The following is a 26,266-nucleotide window of genomic DNA, read 5'->3' as shown; positions in this document are numbered from 1 at the left end:
AATCAGGACCTCAGAAACTCAGATCAAGGACCAGTGTTGACCACAAAAATGGGCAGGGAAGTTCTGAAGAGATAGGACTCTTTTAAGGCGGGCCTTTAAGGAAGGGTTCAGATTTTAGTGAGTGAAGAGAAAGGAAGGGATAATTCAGGGAAGAAAAACACAAACAAGAATAATATATGGGGGAATCTGGGTAGATCAGTTCCTATACTCCAGGTAGGGAAGTATCTCAATCAAGATAGGCTACATTATTTGGTAAAAAAAAAAAAAAAAAACCAAAACCTCAGAAGCTTTAGGACAACAATGGCCTATTTCTGGCTCATTCTGTGTGTCACTAAGGGTCAACTGGGTCTTCCATTCTACCTGCCCATGTCTGCCCTAAGGGCCTACAGGGATAGATTAGTCCCAATTGGAAGTATTGTCGATAACTCTGGCTAAAGGAAATACAGAACTCTGAGCCTTTGTGGTGGTGAACACCTATCATCCCAGCAGCTTGGGAAACTGAGGCAGAGGACTCAAGTTTGAGGCCAGCCTCAGCAACTTAGCTGAGACCCTGTCTCAAAATGAAAAATAAAAAGGGTTAGGGATGTGGCTAAGTGCTGACAAATTAAGTTAAAAGCCACAAGCTAGTTGTTGTTGTTTTTTTTCTCCCCAATTTCCTGATAACCAGAATTACAGTATCGGATTCCAGTATTTCTCCATCCTAGTTTCCTTATGCTGTGAATAGAAAACAAAAACCGGACCCCCCCCCCCCCCCCCGATCCCTGCCAATGCCAATGAAACCAGAATTGTAACATATCTCTGGCTAACACAGCCTGCTAAATTTACATCAGTCTATTTTCTGGCTTTTGTTCCTACAAATTATAATAACGATCCATTACAATAGGCAGAGGCAGCTTAGCTCCCTACCCAGTTTTCAGTCAAACTGCAATTAAATTCATTTTTCTTTTTTAGTATTGTTTTCCCTTATCTCCTATCCAGATAGATTACCAAATCCAATCCAGTGGAACCCCAGCAGGGCCTCTGGCCTGAGGTGCCAATAATATTCATTCATTCACTAGAACTGGTTGCCTGGACAATCCCCAAATAAAGAGAATCTGAATATCTGGCAAATAACACTAAGGATTATCCCAAAGCACAGAGGCTAGTTTAGTTCAGCCGGAGGGACCAACCTTACCTTTAACTTCACAAACACCATACTTGGACAGAAATTAACTCCAACTGCAGAATCCTGATAGACTCTAAAACTTACCCTTTTATTCAGGCCAAATTTCAATCCTCCATTGTTTACACACCTCCCCACTACAAATGTCCACTTGGTGACTTGTGGTTGTCTCATTTATCTCTTTGTAATTCAACAGATTTTTGAAGATCCATTAGGATAGTCCTGAGACAGTGATATTTCCAGGTTTCACAGAGTAATAAACTAGGTTAGGGATCAGCAATATTTTTTTTTCTGGAAATGGACAGATAATAAACATATAAGTCTTTGTGGGTAAGTCTCTTCCATCTTAACTACTCAGTTCTTCCACTCCCACATGACAGTAGCCACCCACAGAAGACTATGACTGTGGCTATGGTCTAATAAATCCATAAAACACACTAGAGAGCAGATCAGATTAGGCCCAACCTGATCTAGAGAAAGGATCATTATACATATATTTAAAAAATAATTTTTACTTCATAATTTCTTGTTCTTTCAGGGTCTATCAGAAAATATATTTAAAAAGAAGTCAGAATCTTTGGTTCTAATCAGCAATATCAACAGCTCTTGGATCTTCCCATCTCTGAGCCTCAGATGCCTTGTCTCTATACAGTTGTTCCTCAGTAGCTATGGGGGATTGCTTCCAAGACCCATATAGACAGAGAAATCCACAGATGTTCAAGTTCCTTATATACAATGGTACAGTATTTGCATAGAACCTATATACATCTTCCTATATACTTTAAATAATATCTAGATTACTGAAAATCACTAGCAAAATGTAAATGCTATGTAAAGAGTTGTTTTAATAAATGGCAAAGAGGTCTGCTGATGTTCAATATGGATGGAATTCTAAAAAAAAAATATTTTTGATCTGCCATTGGTTGATACTATGGGTGCAGAACCCTCAAATATGGAGGATCAATTGCATAATGTGCAATTGGGAGTACAGGTGGCTGTAAGATCCTTTTCATCCCTCATGCTCTATATTCCCATCTGTACACTTAAATGATTAAATATTATACACTGGAGACTGCATGGGAAGGAGAGAAAAGGAATTAAAAAAGGAAAAGAATGGTTGGAGGCCTATCCACCATTGCCTGCTGCATGTGGTGATCACAGAAGACGGGCATGGCATCTGGCTGGCAGGGAAGCATTTTATTCTGTTCCTTCCATACTTCCTGTGGCTCTGAGCAGAATGATGAGCACACTGTAGACACTATCCTGCAAAGTGATCCTTCTTACACCACCGTTTCTTTCCTCTCCTCTCCTCTCCTCTCTCTCTCTGTCTCTCCCTCTCCACCTCTCTTGTTATCTCTATTTGCTGTGATAGAACCATTGCAAGTCAAATTCCTTCTTAAAGTAATAACTGTGTTCATATAAATAAAAATCTGGCAAAGATTATGGTTCCCATCTTTTCATTTCTTAAGTAAGCAAAGGTGATGAATTGACTTAGAGGAAAAAGTGCCAAAGATGGATTTCATGTATAATACAAGTTTTTAGCAAAAGCAGGCGGACTGATTTGAATTCTGTGAAACACAGATCTCCCACTGAGCTACTCTCATTCCCCAACTCAGAGCAGTAAATCATGTATCCAGTATGTGAAGAATATTTTCTTTAAAAAAGTTATAATGGAAGTTTACAAAACAAGCTCAAGTGGAGAAAAAAAAATAGAGAATACTGGATCTCCCAGACAAGGGGAATCAGTATCATTTGCTACTCTTTATTTTTTTATTTATTTATGTCATTGTTTCTTTTTTTTTTCTCCCTATAAGGGGAAACCTGACTTCTTTCTTAGTTTTAGCTATATCCCCGCCCCCCCCCACACACACACTGTATTTATAAATGGCTTTTTGGACATTTGAAAATAATCTGATTCTGGAAAACATGATTGGAGGCCCTTCCACTCCCCAATAATTGGTAAGTACTATAGTGCAGTAAAATCTTTTGAAGTCCAATCTTATAAATTTACATTTTTGAATTGATGCCTAAGGGGTTTAGAAAATTACAAACTGAACTTTTCAATTTTCTAAGATTCAAATTCACTTCCAAGTAATACTATGAGTCAGCAACCTTAAGGCTCTGTTAGATTACTAGAATATACATATATAAGTATTAATACTATTCAAATATTAGTTCACCAGTTCTCTAATATAATGAACTAAACAAAGAACAGCAATGCTTTTAGAGAAAATAAAAAGCACAACTTCCTTTAAAAAGTCAACGTTGTCCAGCTTCATTTAAAAAATAAATAAACAAATTAAAAATCAGGCATAAATCCACCCTACTACTTAGGCATCAGCAAGAAACAACCCAAGTTTTATATTTATATTCCTAAACAATCCTGTAGCAAGATCATCTGGAATTCCCTCCTTCTTAAGCAGAAAGTTTTATTTTTTTTTTCTTGTTCAACCGAGTTCTCTCTGCCATTTTAAAAACTCTTATTTCTGTAAAGGTTTTCTAAACATTGAGAACCAAAGATGAGATTTATCCAAGAACTGGCATTTTTGTCAGTGGATACAATGGAAGAAGAGATAGATAAGGGCAGTACCCTCATGAGAAGTCAGCAAAGGCCAGCTGAAACAGAGGAAGGAGAGAAGAGCTGAGTGCTGAGGAGTGATAGGGAGTGGGGCTAAGGTGGGTGTAGTGAAGCTGTACCACTGTTGAGGGGAGTCCACTTTAGAAAGTTAAGGGAAAGAGCGTTAGTTGAGTTAGGGAGCATCAATTAAAAACCTAAGGTGATGCCTCTTCTGGTGGTGAGGGGCTGGAGTATAGCTAGGAGTCTGAAGGACAAGTCATGATTGGAAGAGAGGATAGTCACGGATGAGGGTATCCAAGTACTATGAGGACAGGATGTTTCATCTGTGGCATGTGCATAGTCGTTAAAATCACCTCAGGTCCTCAGGAGATGCTATGAAGAGCACAACCGTGAACCTGTGCACCAGGTGTGGAATTATGCAACAAGCAATGAGGATGTTTCAGGCAATGAAAACAGTAAGAATGGGAAGTGAACTGTGCAGCCAGGAGCCTCACCAAACATTCTGAACATCACCTTGGGCACATTTCCAAACATAATCATAGAGAACATTGACTGAGAAATTGCCACAAGCCAGACACTCAGCTAAGAGCCTTACATTCATTTTTTTTTTTCATTTACAATTCCCAAAACATAATGAAGGAGGTGCTATTATTTTTTCCAAATTTACAGATTGGGAAAGAGGAGTGAAGAAAGATTAATTTGCTCCAGTAAACATGATTAAAGTCATGGAGCCCATTTCAAACCCAGGCGATCTACCTATTTTAGAGTTCCTGTCCTTAAACATGAAATCATCTTGTACCTTAATTTGGAATCTCACCTAGGGTAAGCTGATGACCCCAAGTGGGAAGAACTTTGGAAACCATAGGAAAAATATGAAACAGCCTAACCACTTAATCAAAAGTACTTTGGCTTTCTAGATGTCAGAGACAGTCCCTTAGTCACGGGAGAAAGGCTGAAATCACTTAATGGAAATAGCTAGAACGAACAGAAGACCTGTTTCCCAGACACCCAGGCAGGCACTACAATCAGTCCGGCCAGAGAGCAAGATGGAAGAGAACACCATTTTGACCAAGCAGATTGCATAAGTGGCAGTGTGTTTGCTGACTCCGCAATTCTGAGAAGACTCATCTTGTAGTATCCGCAGCCCAAAGAGAGAGAGAGAGATGTGGTGAGGAGGATTCCCCGAGCTGCAATATACTGGAGAATAAACTAGTTCAGACCATTGAAGCAGACAATATTTGCTGCCCTGGGTTATTTCTAAATGACTAGAAAAACTGCTGAGGACCCTAACTCTAACATTATAAGAGAAAACTTTGGAAAGACCATAAATAGGAACTCAGGAACTACTTAATCCCTAGTCAATAGACTTACTTGGAAAAACCACTTTGGGCTTTTGTCAAAAAAAATAAAGTAAAATTCAGTCAGTAGCCAAAGCTCCTCATGTTTCCTTGATCTAGATGAAGCAAAGTAAATATCTGGATGATAGCCCATAGAAGACCAAGGGAAGTGAACCCAGAAAATCTTCTTTGACTATGTTCTCTTTACCAAAATGAGTGTCAATTTCAGCTGAGAGGCAGTGTGATGTGATGTGTCAATGTGAGCTAAGGGGAATAGGGTACAGGCTACACTGCATTCTCAAAAGATGTCCAAAAGTCAGAAAAAAACCCAAAGTACACAGAAAGAGAATAGTACTAGAACATCTATGCAAACGTCAGACTAGAATAAGCCAGATAAAAAAATTGAAAGTGAGTACAGACATAGGGATCAGGTATCAGAAACAGACATGTGTTACCTGTGATCAGTATGATTTGGCACAGAAGAATCAAAACATCAGTGCAAGGTAATCTTGCTTGGAAAGCCTAGTAATATATTCCCAGGATAAGTGGTTTCTAGTAACATGTTTCTTAAATGCTTCTGCCCCTATGTAACATTCAATGATCCACTATAGACAAGCTAAAAAGTATAGTTTAAGAAAAAACAAGAAAAAAATAGTATAGCTCCTAAGAAATATCATTAACCTTTGATCTGTTCATCCAGATTTTTTCATATGTATATTCATACTTTTAAAAAAACAGATCAGATTATACATATAATGGTATATAAATTGCTTTTTTCCCTTGGCATTATATTGTGCCAAAATATCCAGGAAAATATAATTCTTATGTTACATAAACTATTGCAAAGCATAGAAATTGATGGCCAGCTTCCCAACTATAGAATTGTCTCAGTAACAAACATTATGCTACAAAACACAAAAGCATTCACAAATTAAATCTAATAATATACCATGGCCAATTAGGATTTATTAAGGAATGCAAGTAGATTCCAGCATTGGGAAATTGATCCTCGTAATTCAATAGATCAAAAGATTAAAGGAGGAAAAAGCACAGTCATCTCAATGACAAGTAGGACCCATTTCTGATTTTTTTAAAAAATAAAAATCCCTAGTTACTGGGAACAGGAAGAAATCCCAGAGCCTGAAGTAGGTAACTAACAGAAATATCACAATTTTTTAAACTATTAGAAGCATTTATAGTAAAGGTAAAAGGTGATAATTTATATATCACAGCTGCACTTTACCATTTTTAGAAATTTTCTTTGAGTTCTAACTAATGCAAAACACAAAACTAGAAACAAGAGGAATAATTATTCAGAAGAAAGACAAGAGATTGTCTTTACTGTCTACCTAGGACATACAAGAGAAGAACTCACTCCATCTGTAAGAAAAGATTAGCAAAGACAAAAGGTCTCAACAAGGTAACTACATAAAAAATCAACTTAAACAATAAATAACAAAAGTAAATTGCTCTTATACACACTGGCCATAATTTGAAAATTAATTTTTTAAAGATCATACTTAATAATAGCAACTATTACTACAAAATACATAGGAATAAATGTTATATAATAAATGTACTATATGTTTATGAAGAAAATGATACTGTATTTTTGGAGACATTAAGAGCTAAGTTATTTAAAATATAGCATGTTCTTGTATGGAAAAACCCTTTATAAAGACTCTTTTCCATTTTGAATTAAGTTAAAAAGTTAATGTTTCATGAAGATAATGGTTTGAATGTATATAAATGTGCTTTTATCTTTTCTCATTTCCATCTCTGTGAACTGTTAACTCAGAGGCCTCTGTTGATTTGGAAAAAAATTAAGATTTTTAAAGAAGGAATGCAAGCAAGAAGAAATATTTTTAGTTCAGAAATAGAATTTTTGATTCCATAGCAAATAAATTCTCTTAAATGCCAAGCATTGTTGAATGAGGAAGACAGTTTCTGAGTGTCAAAAATAAGTTCTCCTTGATATTTCAAGAGCTAAGTGTGACTGACTGTATTATAAGGTTTTGCTATTATCCGCAGCATGGATAATATATGAGGTGCCACATAAGAGAGGCTCCCATATGAGATGCCCTGTAAGAGAGGTTCCCAAAAGATGAAAAGAAAAAGCACAGAGCCCCTTCCTTAGGATCCCTGAGAAAGGACAGAGAGATCATCACAATATCAAAAAAAGAGAAGAAAAGAAAGAACTGATAAATGCACCAATAAAGGAATAGGTAAATAATAGATGATCATAGAATATAATATGTAGAGTTTTAAAAGAATTAGAAAACAAGTCACAGGCTGGATGTGTAAAACAAGGTCAATTAGCTCAAAATCTATACCACTTGATTATTTACTTTTGAATAAACATGTCTACAACATCATTGCTAATGGTTGCATATTTTCCACTGTATGAACTTGACATACCATTTCATTTCTTGACATACTGAATTTCATGTAAATAATTTTTATATCACAATAAACTATTCTGGACACATATCTTGGTATACTTGTTTGATTTTTATTGTTGAATGGTTTCCTTCAGACTCATTAATAGAACAAGAATTATGAGCTAAAATGTAGGCAAAACTTTAAGGCTTTTGATACAATTAACAGGTGGCTCTCCAAAATGCTCTATGAACTGTGTGGTCAGATCTGGGGCTAATGTTTTCAATAAAGAGGGAAGGATAGGTAACCTACGCTATAATAATATCTGAAAAAATTGTGCCTGAAGAGGTATGAATAGATATACATTTCCAAACACTTCTGTTGGTAGATTTTCTACATAAAACTTCTATTTCCTTACAGGTGCTTAGTCATAGTTGCAGCAGAAGTAGCAGTAAGCCTCATTTCATTCGGCAGATCAAAAGATGTCTTCCAGAGTCAGCTTACCATGAGGAAATGTAAGGATTTCTAGCAAAAACAAAAATAAAAAAGCACTAAGATTAAGCTAAGAGCTAGAGATTTGTATCTGAGCCCTATTTCACAGTATCTGTATAAATTTGGGGAAAATCACTTCATTTCCCCATTGTAAAATAAGAATAATATGATCTGCGGTTATGGCAGTAATAAAATAGTATATGCAAAAATACTTGACCTAGAAAGCATGTATTTTGATTTCAGTTTCCTTCCAAGAGAGCAAAAAAAATTAAGGGAATTTTATTCGGATAAAATTAATTACTTTGCTAAACACTACTGCAGGTGAAAAGAAAATGTGTTGGATAAAATCCAAGATTTGGGCTTGAATTCAGGAGGCATTTTCCAATGATTGTACCCCTCAGTCACCAACTTCCTGTAGATCTTGAACAAATTGCCAGCTGTTCCTGAAAAGTATCTTTCTTGCCTTTAATGAGGAAATGTTATTCTGAAGCACAAAGTCTCAACCTAAGGCTGATTTTGCATGTATGTGCATTTTTCTGGATACAGGCTTCATAACTATCAACAGCTTTCTCCAATAGCTTTCAAAGACACTTTGATAACAATGGTTAGTAATGTTCTAGCATCTAGATGGTCTCTGAAATTTCTTCCATATCTAACACTCTTATTCATATTAAGCTCATAATTTGCTCTTCTTTTTGGTTCAGTATTACTTATCAATATATTATGAAGCAATATAATAATTTCAGTGATGATTTTCCATCCAAATGTGTAAGTTCTTTCTAGGGTTTCTTACCTACCTCCCTGCAGTGTTCTCATGGCCTCTGGGTAAAAGGTATGGCAGGGTATTGCTACATCAAAGGCTCTGATTACCCAAGGGGTTTCCTAGACTTATTATTCTTCTCATCCTTTCCAGTTCCTTTTTGGAAAAAAAAATGCTCTCTCTCTTGGCCAATTCACCAGAGTACAGATTTAATTAATAGATGGCAACATATTGCAACACTCACTGCCAAGATCCATGATTAAGAAAAGAGCCTGTAGGTTTTCAGATCTTTGGTTTTGGTCCCTTTCCCTACCCCCATCCTGCCAGCTCCCCATGTTTTTTCCCCTTCCGGATCAGGTCTCTTGGAAAATACAAAATCTTATTTGGGACAAAGTTCGATTATAATTGCACCCTGATAAATGTGGATCCTAAATGTATATAGTTTTTCTAGTAACATTTATATATTTAATTATAAGGAAAATTATGGTATTGGAAGATTGTATAATGGAGCTAAGGAGAAGTATAATATTCATCCTGTTAATATTTAGCAAAGTTCAACAATTTACTCTGTAAAGGGATGTAAGGGATAAAATTATAAACTTGAATTCTGCCTTGTGGGAAATGGTCAATTATCAGGACATATAGGAATATAGTATATGTATGTGTGCAAATAACAATAATATAAAGTCAAAAGTGATCAATTGAAACTTGATACCAATATAAAAACTGCTTATGTTGTCTAATAGTCAGAGGGAAAGCGTTAGAAAAAGGTAAAGGAAGATAATATCAGACAATGGTTAGCACTGAGTTGAATTTTGAGTTATAGGTTGAGTATGGACACACAAAATATCAACAAAGATGCATTCGGACAGGCATTGTTACCATCAAAATAAGGAAAGTAATCTGGAAGGATTGAGGCCTCTTCAGGACATGAATTTATTTCAGCTGTAAATGTTACTTCTTAACTTCTTGGAGGTAGGATACATAGGTGAAAATAGTAAGAAGTAAGATGACAGCAAGTCTGTGGCTAGATTGTGGAGGCCCTGAAACACGAAAGCAGTGTTTTTTTTTTCCATATTTTTTATTGGTACATCATAATTATGCATCATTGTATAATTGGGATTGGTTGTACGTATTTCTACATGTGTACCTCATAAGAGCAGAACTGGGCCTGAGGAACCATTGAAGGTGTGTGAACAGGGAAGTGATGTGTCCTAAATTTACATTAAGAAGATAAATTTGAGTCAATATGTTCGCAGAAGCTAGCTGCGGAAATAAGGAAATGAGCAAAATGATGTCAGTAATATAAAGAGTGGGGAAAGACAGAAGAGAAACTGCACAGGTGAAAATCACTAATCTTGTCAACTAACTGAATATGGAGGATCAAGAGTAAGAGGGACACGATTTTGATTGTAGATTAAAGTCTAAGAATCTGGAATGACAATGGGATAATGGAAACAGGATACCAAGGTTCTAAAAAGAGAATAGTACAGAACTTGAATGGAAACAGTCATATACTCTGACTAGTCACCACGGGCACTATTTTGAGAACAACATGCTAACATGGTTCATAGGTGTACATGTTCTACCAATTTCTTTTCATTGTACTATCTTACAGATAAATATAGAACTAGAAATATTTTTATTTCATTTAAAATCTGCTTCATCTCTATCTTTGTGCCAGTATACCAACTTGCATTTTTCTGTAACAGTTAAGTTAGTTCCTGGAACACCACATAAAATACAACCATCTTAGGGCTGGGGTTGTGGCTAAATGGTAGAGGGCTTGACTAGCATGTATCAGGCACTGGGTTTGATTCTCAACACCACATATCAATAAATAAAAGTCCATCAACAACTGATATATATTTTTTAAAATACAACCATTTTAAAGTTTTGTTTTTTATCTGTATTTCAAAGATTATAATCATTTGACCAATATTTCCCACTAATGTTACTTTATAAGTATATAAATATGAGGTTGCAATCATAAAGAAGTACAAGAGTGCAAGAGGTAAACTCTGTGAAGATAGCTGGGTGGAAATCAGAAAATTTATATATGCGTACTCAACTGAAAATCATATTTGCAACTCAAACCCAACCAATGCATGCCATGAAATGTTAAGAATTGCTAAAACCTCCTATTTTTCCAAAAGTAAATCTTAAATTTTAATACATTATGCTGAAAAAAAATCCTTACTCCTGGTCATTTAGAGTAACTTCACACCATAACAACTAGAATATGCCTTCATACCATAAACAACAAGAATATTGGAAAAATTATAGGAACCAGCTGCATTTAGATATTTGTAACAAGTTCAAGGTGATGACCCATAAAAAAAGGTAAACACAGGAGGTGAGCCCTACAGCAGCCAGGATTTCTTCCACAGGCATGTTCTAGACAATGGAATGGGGAGGAAATCTAGGCAAGCAATGAAGGTTTCTCTGAGTTGAGAAAACAGAGACTGAAGTTAGGGGAGGCGTAGGAGGCTGGAATCTATCCAGAGAAGAATTTCAGAAATCTACATCTAAGTTTACTTGAAATGATACCATATAGTAAAGTGGACATGTGTGGGTGAAACTCTACCACACTATTAAAGGGTTCTAATCTAAAAAACCCCCAGAGTTTACACAGGGCTGGAAGACATTAAAGTTCTTACCAGCCAGAGTGCAGCAAATATATTTAATAATCAGGTACTCGAAAGAGTCTCCCAAAGAGTCATACCTTATTAGTAGTAAGAAAGAACTAACCCTTAAATAAGGGCTATTTTAGATCTGCCCTAACAAGATGTTTAAAGTATTCTTTAAAGGATCAAACTGATGTAAAAATTACTTAATGACCTGTTTTAACAAAGTTCAACATAAAAGAAAGTTGAAAGGCATTCAAAAGCTAGATACCTAATGACATCTATCAAAATGTTCAACATCCAAATGAAAACATTAAGACACATGAAAAGCATAAAAGTGTTTACCATAACCAGAAGAAATATTTATAGATTGAAAAATACCTAGAAATAACAAAAAACGATGCACTCAGTAGACTTTAAATCCCTTTCTTAAATATCCTAGTGAATTTAAAAGAAAAACAATGAACATAATGAGGAGAAAAATGGAAGATCAAAAGAAGTTAAATGGAACCTCTAGAGCTAACATTTATAAAAATTAAATATTCCATAGGTAGACTTATCAACAGATTAGAAACTGCAGAAAGGAGTAACAGAAAAATTAAAGATAGTGTAACAGAAAGTATACAAATGGGAATAAACATGAAAGACAAAAATATAAATAAATACTGAGTCAGTGACCAGTAAGACAACAATAATAATCAGACTAATTATTATGTACTAGTGAAGCCTTAAACAGAATGAGGAAAAATCATGTGAAGAGAATGTCAAAATTTCTTTAAAGCTTTTTGAAAATCATCAACCAACAGATCTAAGAGGCTTGACAAACCCTCAAGAAAGATAACTAACTCAGTAAACATCATCATCAATTTGCTAGAAACCGAAGAAAAAAATAAAATCCTAAATATAGTTGGAAAAGTAGAGAAAGATGCATTCTATACTTGTATAAATATATCACAATAGATGACACTGCCATGTATAAATTAAAAAGATTTTTTTTAAAAAGTTGGAAGAAAGTAAAAAATTCAATGACAAATAATAAAATAATACAAGTCAAAACAAACAAAAAGTGGAAGACAGTTTGAGCCCTCAAAGAGCAAAAACATCACTTTAAAATCCTCTAAATCTCTTCCAGGATAGAAGGTGGACTCTTGTGTACAGATCTGCAGGTCTGCAGGCCAGGGTTGGATGCCAGCACTATCCTCTGAGAGGGGAGGGTGGAAAGTGAAGGAGGCGGAAACAAACCAACCTTGGCTAAAGGAATGATGGTGATTAAGGTGAGCCCAGGTGAGAATCCCAATCAGAAAGCATGATTCCCAGCACCAGAGCAAAGCCACAGAGTAAAGAAGCTCACTGACTCAGGGAAGGGAATGCTCTTGGTGTGGGGATACAATGGAAGAAGGCTCAGGGGTATTAACAGATGTTTTGCCTTAAGATCATTTAGTAAAATAGCATTCAATAATAGGGAATACAATGGACTTTCCCTTTAAAAAAATTTTTATAATCAATTGGACTTATAAATATTAAGAAAATTATTTTTACATGGATGAAGTCTGATATGTTTTTGCCCAGTCTGTGTGACTCCATTTCAAATGGGCCACATGAAATCATATTTAATTTCCACATCACTGTCATCAGTTGACAGCCATTGTGTTTTGGCTTGTTTTTGAAAACTCGGACAGCACTGGAATTCCTAGATTAACATTAAAGACTCTCTGCCTCTGTCAGCAGGTAAAGTCCCTGATCTTTAATTCCAGAGTCACACTTTCAGAAGGCTCTAAGGGCAGGCTTTGCTAACCAGGATTAAACCATCATCCCGTGAAGTTTCCCTTACATACCTCCTGTGTTACCAAACACAGGAAAGGAAGTGGCCTCCACTACCAAGACTTGGCACTTCTCCTTCTTATGATTTTGGAAACCTCACTTGACCTCTGAAGAAACAGCTTATTGCAGAAATGGCCACAGAACCATCCACAGGGTCAGCTTCAGAGCACCCCTCCCCCTCAAATCACTCATCTCTCTTCTCTGTATCTGAAGTTCCCACCACCAAACATAAGCCCTCCCTTCTCTCATCTACATAGAATGCCATCAATGCTTTCCCTGAAACATCCCCCCAAATCTGTCCTCAGGGCCACAGATGGTCTTCCTAATCCTGCTTGCTCTCTTTAACCCACCTTCCATCAGGCTACCTCCATGATTTTATTCTTTACTTAACACTTAGCACAGAAGTTTTCTAGTCTTATCTGTTAATCACTGGACTTTGCCCCACAGACACCGACACTGGATAGCTCCATAGAGATGATTCATGAATTTTCATTGACAACTTATCAAAATTGTCCCATGATAGCCATAGAATGTCACTCCTGCTCTCTGAAATAGTGTGGGTCCTGGTGCCTGTTCCAGGGAATGCGAGAAAGGATGATTATTTTTTACTCTCTTAGTGGTCAAAGAAAAAAAAAAAAGCTTTGGATTGGATAATAATAAAATCTTGAATTCATTTCTTCTAGGTAAAGGAGGAAGAGAGGGACACAGGGACATACTCCATATTCTAAAGTAAGAACAGCTTGCTCTGCCAAGTTCAGGCCTCAGCAGAGACGTGCAAAGGGACTGGGAGGGCAAGAAGCTACCTAACAGATAAGGACCCTCCACAAGATGACTGTACACATCCTATAGTTCTGGGAAAGATGGAAGCAAGCTGTTCACAGCTACTGTGGATTCCTTAGGAGGAGATTCATAATTCAAAGAGGTAGAAATCCTTAGCTTCATGTGCAAAGTATAAAGAGAAAAAAAAATCAAATGTGGCTTTTCTCCCAAAACCAAGAGAAGCAAAGAGCCAAGAATCCTAATTTCTACTCATTTTTTTTTTAATTTGCTATGTGTCTAGTCAATTTGCTGATATTCTGGTCATCACCTTCTTTTTAATAAAATTATGAAATTGGACTAGACAACCTCCTACTTTACTTATATGTCAAAGACCTATGATTCTAAGAAAGGCAATCGGGGCTAGACATACTGGTGTTCTGTTGGAGGTTAAGGTGAATTGGAGGTTAAGGTGTTGTACGTGTGGAACTGTGAGGGAATCACATACTTACTGAACAATATTTGTTGAGTACCTACTCTTTTCCAGGCACTAACTCACTAACTTAGGGACAGGAGATAGTGAATAACATAGACAAAACAGCAAAACAGCCCTACCCCTACGGAGCTAAGATATTAGCAAGTGGTATGGGGTAAGGAAAGAGACAGTTAATAAGATGCAACGTGCAGCACTAAAAGGTGCTAGATGCTTATGTATGATGTCTAGAATTAAAGTAGGTTATCCATGGTTAGTGAGTAGCCGAGGATTAACCAAATAGAGTAAGAGCAATTTTTTCTTGTCTATCCATCTTGCATTTAGCTACTGGCCTCTCTTCTGACTTCTACATTTCTGTCCTGTGGACACTTTCACCTTACATGCTTCCTAGGATCTGCTGTGGCCAGGGACTGAGGCAGAAGTCACACTGATCATGCATTTTGTTGTCTGCTCAACACTATAATGATTCTAGCACCTGTCAAAGTCCATTGAGGCCCCTCTGAAATCTGGCAGCTACTGTTGACGGCAAACTACTTTTATTTATTTTCTCTTGGTTGATATTTTGGTCCAAATTTCTAAATTTAATGAATATTGTTCAATTGCTCTTTGTGACCAACTGAATATTTTTAAATTAGCAATCTCACAGAATTTTTTTTAAAACTGGGCATATGTCAAAGTTTAAAACAAATTCTCCATTTTGCAGGCCCATTTTCTTGGTTAATCTCATTCGTAAGTCTAGATAAGACGTAATATTTGTGTCAAAGAACGGAAGTCAGCATGCTCCACTATCTTAAGAAAATTGCATTTTCTGAAAGCAAACTGCCTTCTATCTAATCACTGTAAGATACTTTTTTTTTTCCCCTAGACAATCAAACACAAATTGGCTGATCCCTTGAAAAAAATAACTCAAGGGTTAGAGAAGGAGGTTAGAGTTTAAGTAAAATAAAACAACCTGAAAAACAATCACCCAGTCACCAGTAGTCTGAAGAGACAGAAAATATATGAACATGTCATTTATACTCAAATGGTGGAACTAAAGGCCAATATTTAGAAATACATAAATTTGGGGGTAGAAGTCAAAGCTCAAATTCCAGGCTAAAGCACAGGGCACATGTCGTGATTTGCTATGGCAGGGGGGCGAAGGGGAGGGGGATGCTACTAGAGACCTAGGACTTCATTGGAACATTGTGCCACAGAAAGTGAGAAGCAAAGATAATAGATAAAGTTGTGATGCTTGGCTGTGGATTTCCTCATGTTGATTTTTTAAGATGCCTGCCGGCTGAGTCATAGTAGAGTGACAGCAGTTGGGGGTGGCAGCAGGCCAGAGGCCAAGAGGAAAGAGAATTCTAGAACAGATGTGAGTCGTTGGACCAGCTCAGTACTAGCCAACTGGGTTGCAACAAACCTCATCATTAACCTGCAGTACCTTACGTAGAGAAAAGGAGGGTTTCGTTTCTGTTAAAGTTAGCTTCTCACTGAGTCCTTCCTTTGTGCTCATCGGAACTTTCTAAGAGACTCGTGTCACTGTGTCTCTGCAAACTTAAGAGCCCTTGTATGAATCCTAGTGAATTTAAGAAATGACTATAGTAGTGATAATATTAAGAGGGAATACTTACATTTTGCCTTCTATTTTCCAGTTGCCATTCTATTTACATGTCTGAATTCATCTGAGGCTTATGGCAACATTATGAAGTTGATGCAAATTTTACTTCCTTTGCTCAGAGGAGGAAACCTGAGTCACAGAGGAGTTATGTGACCTTGCTCAAGGTCACCCATGAGATTCACAAGTAGAGTGGAGAACTTAAGATGATGGAAATGTATCACCTCGACTTGTCTGTTTGATCCATTTCCATTCACGGGAGGCCTTGAAGACAAGCCAGGTAACTGAGATGACCTTCAAGGCCTTGTCTCCTTACATCCCTGACTTAGCCCACCTTAGTGCTGCTCTTGGTCCCTAGGATAAAATGGTAACATTAGGATGGGGAGTACCAGGGCCTGGAGAGAGTCATTAAAGAAATACTGAAGAGGACCTCTAAAGTTGGGTACAGACAATCAAGGACAGAGAAACTCAGGGCTGTTGTGTTGCACAGAAATGCCAATCAAGAAGTACTTTGTGGGTGAGGAGAATAATTCAGAAATTTTAGATTCATATGGCTATTTTTTATTTGTAAGCTTCAAATCAGAACACATGCTTTGAAACAAAGTTTGAAAAAGGTGCAAAATATTTAGAATTTGGTTACTCCCCAAAATCTAAGGGGAGATGATTGCTGTAAGAATTCATGTGCTGTGTGTGTGTGTGTGTGTGTGTGTGTGTGTGTGTGTGTGTTTTGAGGGTGGGGAGTAGACTGGAATTCATTTAATTCACTGACATACCTGAGCAGAATAGCTCAGGATCAGAGACATCTTGTGTAGACATGTATGCAGATGGATATTAGATTCCAAAGGACTCCTCAGTCCCCAGAACAAACATACAAATAATGCTTGGTTAGAATTATCAAATAGACTAGTCTATGATTGTTCCACAGAAGCCTTTAATTTGATATCATTTACTATTTGATATCATGCAATCAGTTATCCATCCTGTTACATTTCTAGATATGCATAGAAATAAAGTCAAAAACTTTCCTCAGATACATGGTGTTCATCTCTCTGGCTTTCAGGAACCTTCTAAGGTTTCTTTAAATAATCACAATCAAAGAACAATCCTGCATGACCTCCCTCTCCTGCAACTGCCTGAAGCTTCAGCAAGCTGCTTTCTGGACAGCTTTGTCTTCCGATAATATGAGACACTTCAAAGGAAATGTCCCCTTCTGACATGGAGAAGAGCCAGGAGGAAATCCCCATCAGAACATCTCCCATAAATGCTTCCATTTCCGATGACAGGAACAGAAGGCCACAAAAACGAACTCTTATATGATACACTGTGGTGGCATTTGTCACAATGTATTATCATCATTTATTGTAATTTTCTGTTTTCCTGCAAGAGACTCTATTTTAGGCAGTGCTTCGCAGAGTATCGGGTACACAAGAATCACTCTCTTAAATTTTTGTTGAAAGGGATGAATAAATGTATTGCTTCTGACAGGAAAAAGGAAGATGTAGCTCAAGTGAAACATACACACACACATAAAAATTGTGAAAAAGCAAACATAAGTTTCTTGACTCAGTTGATTATGAAGAAAATCCAATTCCTAAACATAGTCATTCTCAAGGTTAAAACAATATTTTTTTCTGTAGTCCTTTGGGGGAAAATTTTTTTGGCTGATGGCTTTTCTAATTTCTCTTTTACTATCAAACTTTCAGGACATCTGTAGTTTGACTCTTCTTTATTACGGATAGGAAATTTCACTGGGTGCTGCTATGGTCTGATAATAATTTGTCTCCCAAAGTTTCGTGTATTGAAACTCTATCATCTGCCTCGTGGTACTGAGGTAGTAGAATCTTTAACAGCCCAGCAAAAGGTTATTAAGTCATGGGTGATTAACCCTTATGAATGGATTTATGCTGCATTTTCAGGACATTTTAAGTCTCATGTGATTGGATTAGCCCCATCGAGAATAAGGCATTATAGAGCAAGGCCAACCAACACATTTGGACTCTTGTGCACACAGTTAGTTCCCTTTTTACTTCTTCAGCACATGTGATAAACTCAGAAGACTCTCACTAGGAAGCTAGCACCATGCTGCTTGGATCATCCAGCCACCAGAATTAATGAGCCAAATAAACCTCTTTCCTTTATATATTTATTCAGCATCAGGTATTCTACCATAGCAACACACAACAGACTAAAGCAGATGCTTATCAGTAGTAGGCTAGTCTCTATAAAGAAGGTATTTCTACCTAATACAACAGATGAGACCCTGAGTCTAAAAGAGAAATACCAACTTGTCCCTTGTCATTCAGTACGGAGTGGCAAGACTGCAATTTGAATTCTGAGATCTGACTTTTACCATTATGAGTGATCACCTCACTAGTTTCATAACCTTGACTATTTTCATCTCAGAGAAAAATTGAGCAAGGAAACTTATTGAACTGGGAAGGGGAGGGGTGAGAGAGTCAAGATATAATCAGGAGGGAGAGCATCATCTTGGGAAGAAGTTAGCCTTAACGGGAGATGGATAGTCTAGTGAGCCTCAGTCTCAATAGAGGCAGGAGACCATTTATGGGAATGATGAGACATTTGAGAAAGAGTGAATTTCAAACCTTAGCCATAAGGATAATGATATTGGGATCATTTGTTCCAGCAGAGCAAGAGAAATATTAAAACACAAAGAAGCAGGGAGCCCCAAATTTAGTAAATGGTAATGTAGACACAATTAGGAGGGTATTACAGCTGGGTTTTGGTTGGAGGACTTAGAAACACAAAAATTTTCAGAAACCTGTAAGGCTCTTTCAGAACGATGAGGCACATGGTAATAATTGTTCTTGAAAACAGATAAAGTAACTAAAACAATAGCAAAAGTGCTGGAATACACAAAATTCAGTGCTTCTTAAAATCTGCACTGGTTCTCCATGGCAGGAATGTCTGATTTTGTGTGTTTGGCTCCGTTGCTACTGGATATGGGGAAGGGTGGATCTAGAAGAGTCTAATTTATGGCTGCCAAATATCTGTCTTCAAAATCTATAACTCAATGCCTGCTGCAGCATCAAGAAGTCCCAGCACTAGAACGCGGGTATAGAGAAAAAACCCTGGTATAGAGAAAGGCCCTGCTGCTTTGCAAATTCCCAAGAGTAGAAGCACACTAAATTGTTTCCAGAGCAGGATGTCAGTTCTGGAGCAGAGAGTGAGTTGTTGTAGTGATTGGTGAAGACAGTTTCTGAAAGAAGACAGAAAATGTCCACAGTATAGATTACATGACTATGTCCAAGGTGGCAAGAGACAGGAGAGGGTGGAATGGGAGGTTGCATAATGAAAATGATTTATTCAATCAATAAATAAGTACCATGTGCTTAGAACTTCTCTAGATGCTAGATATAAATAGTGAACAAAAAAGGCAAAACTTCTGGCCATCAGGTAGCTTATCATAAATGATAAATATAAATATACCATTTGCTGGGGAGTGATATTGGCCAAATTTTAGTGCTATGTTATGTGCACATATGAATATGTCACAACAAATTCCACCATTTTGTACAACTATAATGCACTAATAAAATAATGTGGGAGAAAAGTAAATATACCTTTCTTACTTGGCATTTCTTTTTGACTAGACCAACACTACAAGTTTTAAATACTTGACAGAGAATATGATTGATAATAACCAAGTTATAAGTAAGCTTGATCCCACTTAAGCCAATGATAATCTGTTACTTACATCATAACCATTTCACCCAAGCAGAAGCTAATGTTAAAGTCTTTGAAGATTATACAGCTAGTTCTGACTAAGCTGAAATTGTATCTCAGGACTGGTGACTGAAGGAGAACCACTAGGAGGAGCTTGAACTTGAGGACCAACAGACCTAGACTTGAACTCTGTCTCTGCAGTTCAGGTGACCTTAAGTAAATTAGGAAATTTCTATTTCACTAAGTGTCCTTATGTGCATAGTTGCAATGATATAACTTATTTCAGAGTTGGGACAAAACTAACATAACAACATTAGTGAATCACTTAGAACAATTCCTGGCATATAGTAAATGCTCAATAAAAAAAATAGTGGTTAATAACCTTATTCTCCTTTTTCCATTAACTTATACTCGTCAGCTGGATTGAATGCCCACCTGAGATAGCACATTGTCCACCCAAAGAATGACCCTCTGCTCTGGAAAAAAAAATGCAACCACAGAGGCTTCTCACTCCTATTACATAGGTTTGGGGACTTGCAGAACATCAGCTGGTCTGGTGTGCTATTTTGTAGGCCAGTTTTGAAAGCTTGTCCCTTTGAACACACAGAAGTCAGGAAATACAAAATTAACGTTCCCAGAGTAGCTATAACTCACTCAAAATGCACACTGAGACATAAATTTCACTGGAAGCACAATAATATAAAACACAGAGCATAGCAGAGTAGGAGAAGTTAAGACTGTTGCTGAAGTCATAAATTTGAATTTCCTGACTTGGGTGCCTTTTTGTTGTCACCCATGATACTGTATTAACATAGCATTCACACAAGAAATTGCAACATAATTCAGAGGCTGTTGTGCCTGTGACTGAGGTAGTTTTTCTCTATAGGGACCTCTTTTCAAATATTCACAAGGATTTCAAAAAAAGAACCCTCCAAAGAAATATTAGTCCCCTGGGGAATGCAGCTAAATCCACCCAGCATGAAAGGATTTAGCTACATTTATTTTCTAGCAGGCTCTGGAAGCAAGCAACCTCTTTCCTTTCAAGTACTACATCCCAGAGAAAAAGTGGCTTATCCACTCCTTGCCATTACTGAGTCTTCCATGTGAACCCTGAGGGGTCCAATAAATCAGTGCATGTAAGTTGATAACTTGTGCTGTTGCAGTAGAAATTGGTCCAGCATCTTGCAAGATGAAGAAGGCTGAGTGAGAACTGAGCCACTGGTTCTCATTGTTCACCAGCTCTAGCAGAGACCTACATAATGGAGAAAACTGGTACGTTTCAGTTCCATCTCTCATTCTACCTGGGCCTAGATGCCTTGTTTTAAAAGAAGATCATACTGACAATAATATTTTATCAGGGAGGAGACCACAGGACCCCGTTTGATCCTGCCCATTCTGTGAACAAATACTCTGTGACCACAAGGTCTAATCTTATCACCCTTTATGCAGAGATTACATTCCAAGGGTGACCCTTCCTCTAAAGTCTCACAATTCTTTATCTAAAGCATTCTCCTTATCTCAAAGAGGGCACACTTTTCCCCGCACAGGGAAGCTGATTTTTTTCACTATGGAAAAGGGACCTTTCCAAGCACTATTAGCAACGGTGAGAGTCAGCAAGGTCCCTACTTAATCCTCGCTTTCATGTTCCATCTTTCTTCTAAAGGTTACTGTAAGGTTAAACAGTATTTTTAGAGGTATATGAAGTGCTTGACACTCAATAGAAGCTCATAGAATATGAATTTCATTTCAGTTGTCAGTGCCAGGTAATAAGTGACTCCCTCCCAGGGCATAGCACCCTTTCTTCCCTCTTGTCTACCGTCTCCTCCCCATGCAAAGCCTGGATAATGACTCTTCTCAGGGTTTGAGCTAAACTTTAAGGACTTCCAGAATTTAACTCTGTAGGAATATCTCTAGTTCCTTTTGGGCATTTCCACTTCCATTTCAGTAACCAGAAAACAAAAGCCAACCAAGACATACTTTAGGTCTTCCTTGCTCTTGACCCCAGTGGGAGCATGCCATGGGTTTTCAAATTCCATTTCCTGGCTTTAAAAAAAAAAAAAAAAAAAAAAAAAACACTAGTCAGTACTGCTGGCATAGTAAAAAGACGTGACCACCGGATGCTGGGCTTTTCTCCAAGTTGCACCTGTCTGGGCACTGGGGCTGCTAATAACATTATGAAGTCAAGGAGAGTTCAATCGCTGTGGTTTCATCCATCACCCATTCTGTACACTACCAAACCTCTCTGGTGTTTCTCACTTCTGACCTTCCTTTCCCATTTCCACTGCCATGGCCAGAGACAAGGCACAAAAGACCTGAACTTGGCCTTCTCCCAGTCTTTTCTGTATACAACATTGTAACTCCAAATGTTCCTTTTAAAACATTTTTTTTTGAGTTGTCATACAACTCTTATACAGAATCTGGAGGAGGCTCTTTATTTCCTCTCAAGTCAAATCCTGATTCCTAATCAAATTCTGTGAGGCTCTGACTGCAAATAGTTTCCTCAAGAAGGATTGAGAACTCTTGAACCTTAAGACAGAAGGTCAAGGGTCACATAATAAGTATCTTTAAACATTCAGGTGCTTCTTATATGAAGAATGTTATTTTTGCTCAGAAAACATAATAAAAGGAAGAAAGTTTAAATAACAAAAAAAATGCTTTTGATGAGAATACAAAGGGTGACTTGACTTGGCTGTAACTTATATCCCACTATATCCCACTACCTCCTTGAGGTTTCCTTAAGCCTCCAGCTCTCTCCATTAAAACTTCCCTGCATCTGACCTCACTGCCTTTTTCGGCACCATCTATTTTAAATTAGTCTGCCACTTGGCTCTCCAACAGCTCTTGTGTGTTGCTCAGCACATCCTTTTCTTTGTTTGATATGGATGTCTCACTTCTTCCAGGCATGTTATAATTTCTGCCTGATGAAACCTTTTCCAAAGCGTTTCAACTTCTGGTCACGCCGACAATTTCACATTTCCTTCCATTGAAATCTGTCACTGCATGCTTGCCCAACTGTCCTCGTGCCTCTCTGAATGTTTCTTCTCATTCCTCTAATCACACATTGACAGTTAGTGTCCCTCAAGTGTCTTCCTATTTGGTCAAAATTAATTTGTCATCATATATAAAGAATATTTAAATTTTAGAGTTATGGGATCTTTAGAACTCTGAGGGCTATGAAAGACCATCTCCCCCAAAGAATTCCACATACAAACATAGCTTGGCTTCCCTGAAGCTGGTAAAGGAAACCTTAGGATGAAATGAATCCCAAGAAATGAACACTTTCTTTGCACACATAGTCTAATTATCTCATTTAAACTCCAAGTTGTTGATTCCCAAATCTGTACCTTCCTTCCATATCTTTCCCTTGTGATTTCAACACTAAAATCCATTAACCTACTAAAATATGACGTTCAATCCCTGTTCTTAATTCTTAAAGTATTTTCTTTATGTTAATTTAAAATTATTTCCTGCATGTTCTATATCACAAGAAGGTTTCTGTACTTCAGGGCATAGAGAATTAGATTGATCTACCACACAATAGCTCTTCATATATGAAGATGACTGTGACACACCTTGAGATTTTGATTTCTTTTCTTAAAAAGACTATTCCCAGGACCCTGACCTTTCCCTGAATAAGAAAGTTTTTGCCAGTGTTCTTAAAACTGGGACCCACAACTGATCACAATTTCCCTGTAGGTTTTGACAGTGCAAGCTATGGTGTGACTCTATCCTCTTGGGTTAAACACATACTGTCTAAATTTACTCTGGTTTTTCCCACTTATGATTCATAGTGAGATGTCAACTAGAACTCCTAAGTCATTTTGCAATGATTTCTATTAAAACACATTTCTCACATCCTGTATTTACACAGTATGATTTTTTTAAAAATAATCAAAATTCATGTTGGTGGTTTCATCCTAGTCTTACAACAACCAAAGTCATATTACAATTTTTTTTCAGTCATCTAGCACAGTATCTAGGGCATGTGGCATGCTGCTAGAAATGTCTTTTATTTAATCCTGATTCATTAATCTCCCAATACTAGCTATGAACTCACACAACCAAATGACAGTTCAAACCAATTTGTCAACAGATGCATAATGAAGGGACTTTTCAAATAGCCTGAGGAAAAACAGATATACTGTCAAAGAGTCATCTGATGGTTTATCAGTCAAAAAATTCTCTTCCCCCAAACATAAATGGCCCAACTTGTTCATAGTGAGATTATTATAGTTCTTGGTATCTGCTTTATATATGCTATAAGTAAAAAAAGAATTGATCAACTGTTTCTAGAATTTAGCAAGAGACCTTTTACAAGTTATCCAAGAATGGATGTCAGAAACTACTCCTACCACTTTTGAAACTCCTGAAAATATTTGTTCACCTTTCAATGTCCTGGTGCCATTCTGGTTATTCTCCATAAAATCCCCCAAGTATAGTCAATGGTTAAAAAGAAATCCAATCTGCAAACACTGGGAGAGGGGGGTACAGTTTTCACAAAACCTCCCTATATTTTTCCTTGTACCATCCTAAGATTCCATAATTATATTTAAATAAAAAAATATTTTTAATAAATCCTGCCTGCAAAATTCTCTGAGTTTCCTGGGACATAATATATCTGGACAAAAATGTTCGGATGTATTTTAGGGACCAGATGCCTTTTGAAGTAATTACCTATCTTGGCTTCAGTTTCTTCCTTACCACATTTGTTTTATTCTTTCTAGTTTGAAGACAGTTTTCTTTAATAAGAGGCAACCCAGTAGGAACAGACCAGCTCAGCCTCCCGTCTGCCCCTATTCTCAATGCAACATATCTCCCTTTCCTTGGCTTTTTATTCTGTTCATCATTAATTCCTGTCACATTTTTCAGTGAATTTTCTCTCCCTCTGAGCTGTTCTCTTGATTCTGTCATGCCTTTACATTTGTTCTTGACCATGAGTTTCTCCTTTTGCCTTTGATCAGAATACTTTAAAAGTACGACTTCATCTGGTATTTCCTTAGTGCTAACAAAACTACAAGGCACTATTCAGGTGCTATGAATGGCTACCCCAAGGTTTTTTGTTTGTTTCTTTGTTTTTGTTTTTAATTTCTCCTCTTTTACTATCATTTTAGTAACGCTTGTGTAAGTTTATTTTTTCATCTTTTCATATTAAACATCACTTATTCAAAATGCTTGGGACCAGAGGTGTTTTGAAGTTGAGATTCTTTTCAAATTTTGGAATAGGTGTATATATAAAAGGAGATATCTTAGGTATGGGATCCAACTTGAAACAAGAAATTCATTCATGGTTCCATACTTTAGACACATAGCCAGAAAGCAATTTTATACAATATTTTTAGTGTGCTTGCATTTTGACTGTGACCTATCATTTGAGGTCAGGTGTGGTATCACGTTAAAAAAAGTTTGAACTTCAGACTTACGGTTTTTGGATTATGGATAATTAATCTATAATAAAAAACTACTCTGTTTTAAATGGGGAGAAGAAGAAATTTTCACAGTACCATAGGCCAAGATTTAAACCTCTGGAAATGTTTGTCCCCTGGAAATTGCAAGTCCTTTATCTGTACTCTCTTCAGAGTCCTCTCCCTGTGAATTAAACTTTTCATTTGAATATACTCCTGGCTTCATGGTTCTTTCTCATGAGGGGCCTGTGACATACAGTCAGGACTCTCAACCGACTTCTCATTGGAAGTTGGGTGTGACCTGTTTAAAAACAACAACAAATGATTTATCACCTCAGCCCCTCAGTCCCATGTGGAATATTCTGGAGACTTCATTCTTAGCCAGACTTCTTCCGCTATGATTTTTAGGCAGGGGTTGCTCAAACACTCCACTGAAATTATTTTGTTCCATCATGTCACAGTTGGGATGCTGAATTCCTTACAATGAATACGAAAAAGAGTGTTAACGAGCTCCTGATAGGCTTTATCTGTAGTCCTTGAGGGCTTGATACTCAAAGAGCACAGATGAATACACAGCAAGAAAATACATTCAGTCCAACATAATCCTGTCTGTACCTGCCAAAACCTTCACCCTGCTTCACCAACATCCTTGTAATAACATTGTTAAAGGTTCTGACACTTCTTAGATAAGCACTTCCTTCAGCTCTGTCTCCTTTTCAGAAGGAAGCAGGAAAATTCCAAAGAGTCAACTGCATTATCAAGGCCTCTTATCCACTTTGTGAAGTGTCCAGGCCCTTTGTTTCCCTTCCGTCTTCTCCCGACTACCTACATGTGGGATGTGTTAGTTCCACTTTGTACCACCACTTCAGGGCATTTTGGAGGGAGAAAAAAAAATGCATTGCCAAAAAATGTTTTTATTTTACTCTTTATTGGCATGCCTAATAAAGACCTGAGAGAGTGAGGTCATTGAAACCAGGCAGAAAAGTGAGGCTTCATGGGCTCTAGTAGAGTTACTTTGAAACAGTTTCTGAGATAGGCCCTTCCAGGACAACAGCAGGTACCCTTAAAGGGTCTTCCTTCCATAAACATTTCTTTCTCTGCTAAGCCATTTTTTTGCTTTTTTTATCAGAAAATATAAATTACTCATTTTTAGTAATAATAAAAAACACTTGCCA

Source organism: Urocitellus parryii, chromosome 14, assembly GCF_045843805.1.
Source record: "Urocitellus parryii isolate mUroPar1 chromosome 14, mUroPar1.hap1, whole genome shotgun sequence".
NCBI lineage: Eukaryota > Metazoa > Chordata > Mammalia > Rodentia > Sciuridae > Urocitellus > Urocitellus parryii.
This window is presented reverse-complemented; position numbering follows the sequence as displayed.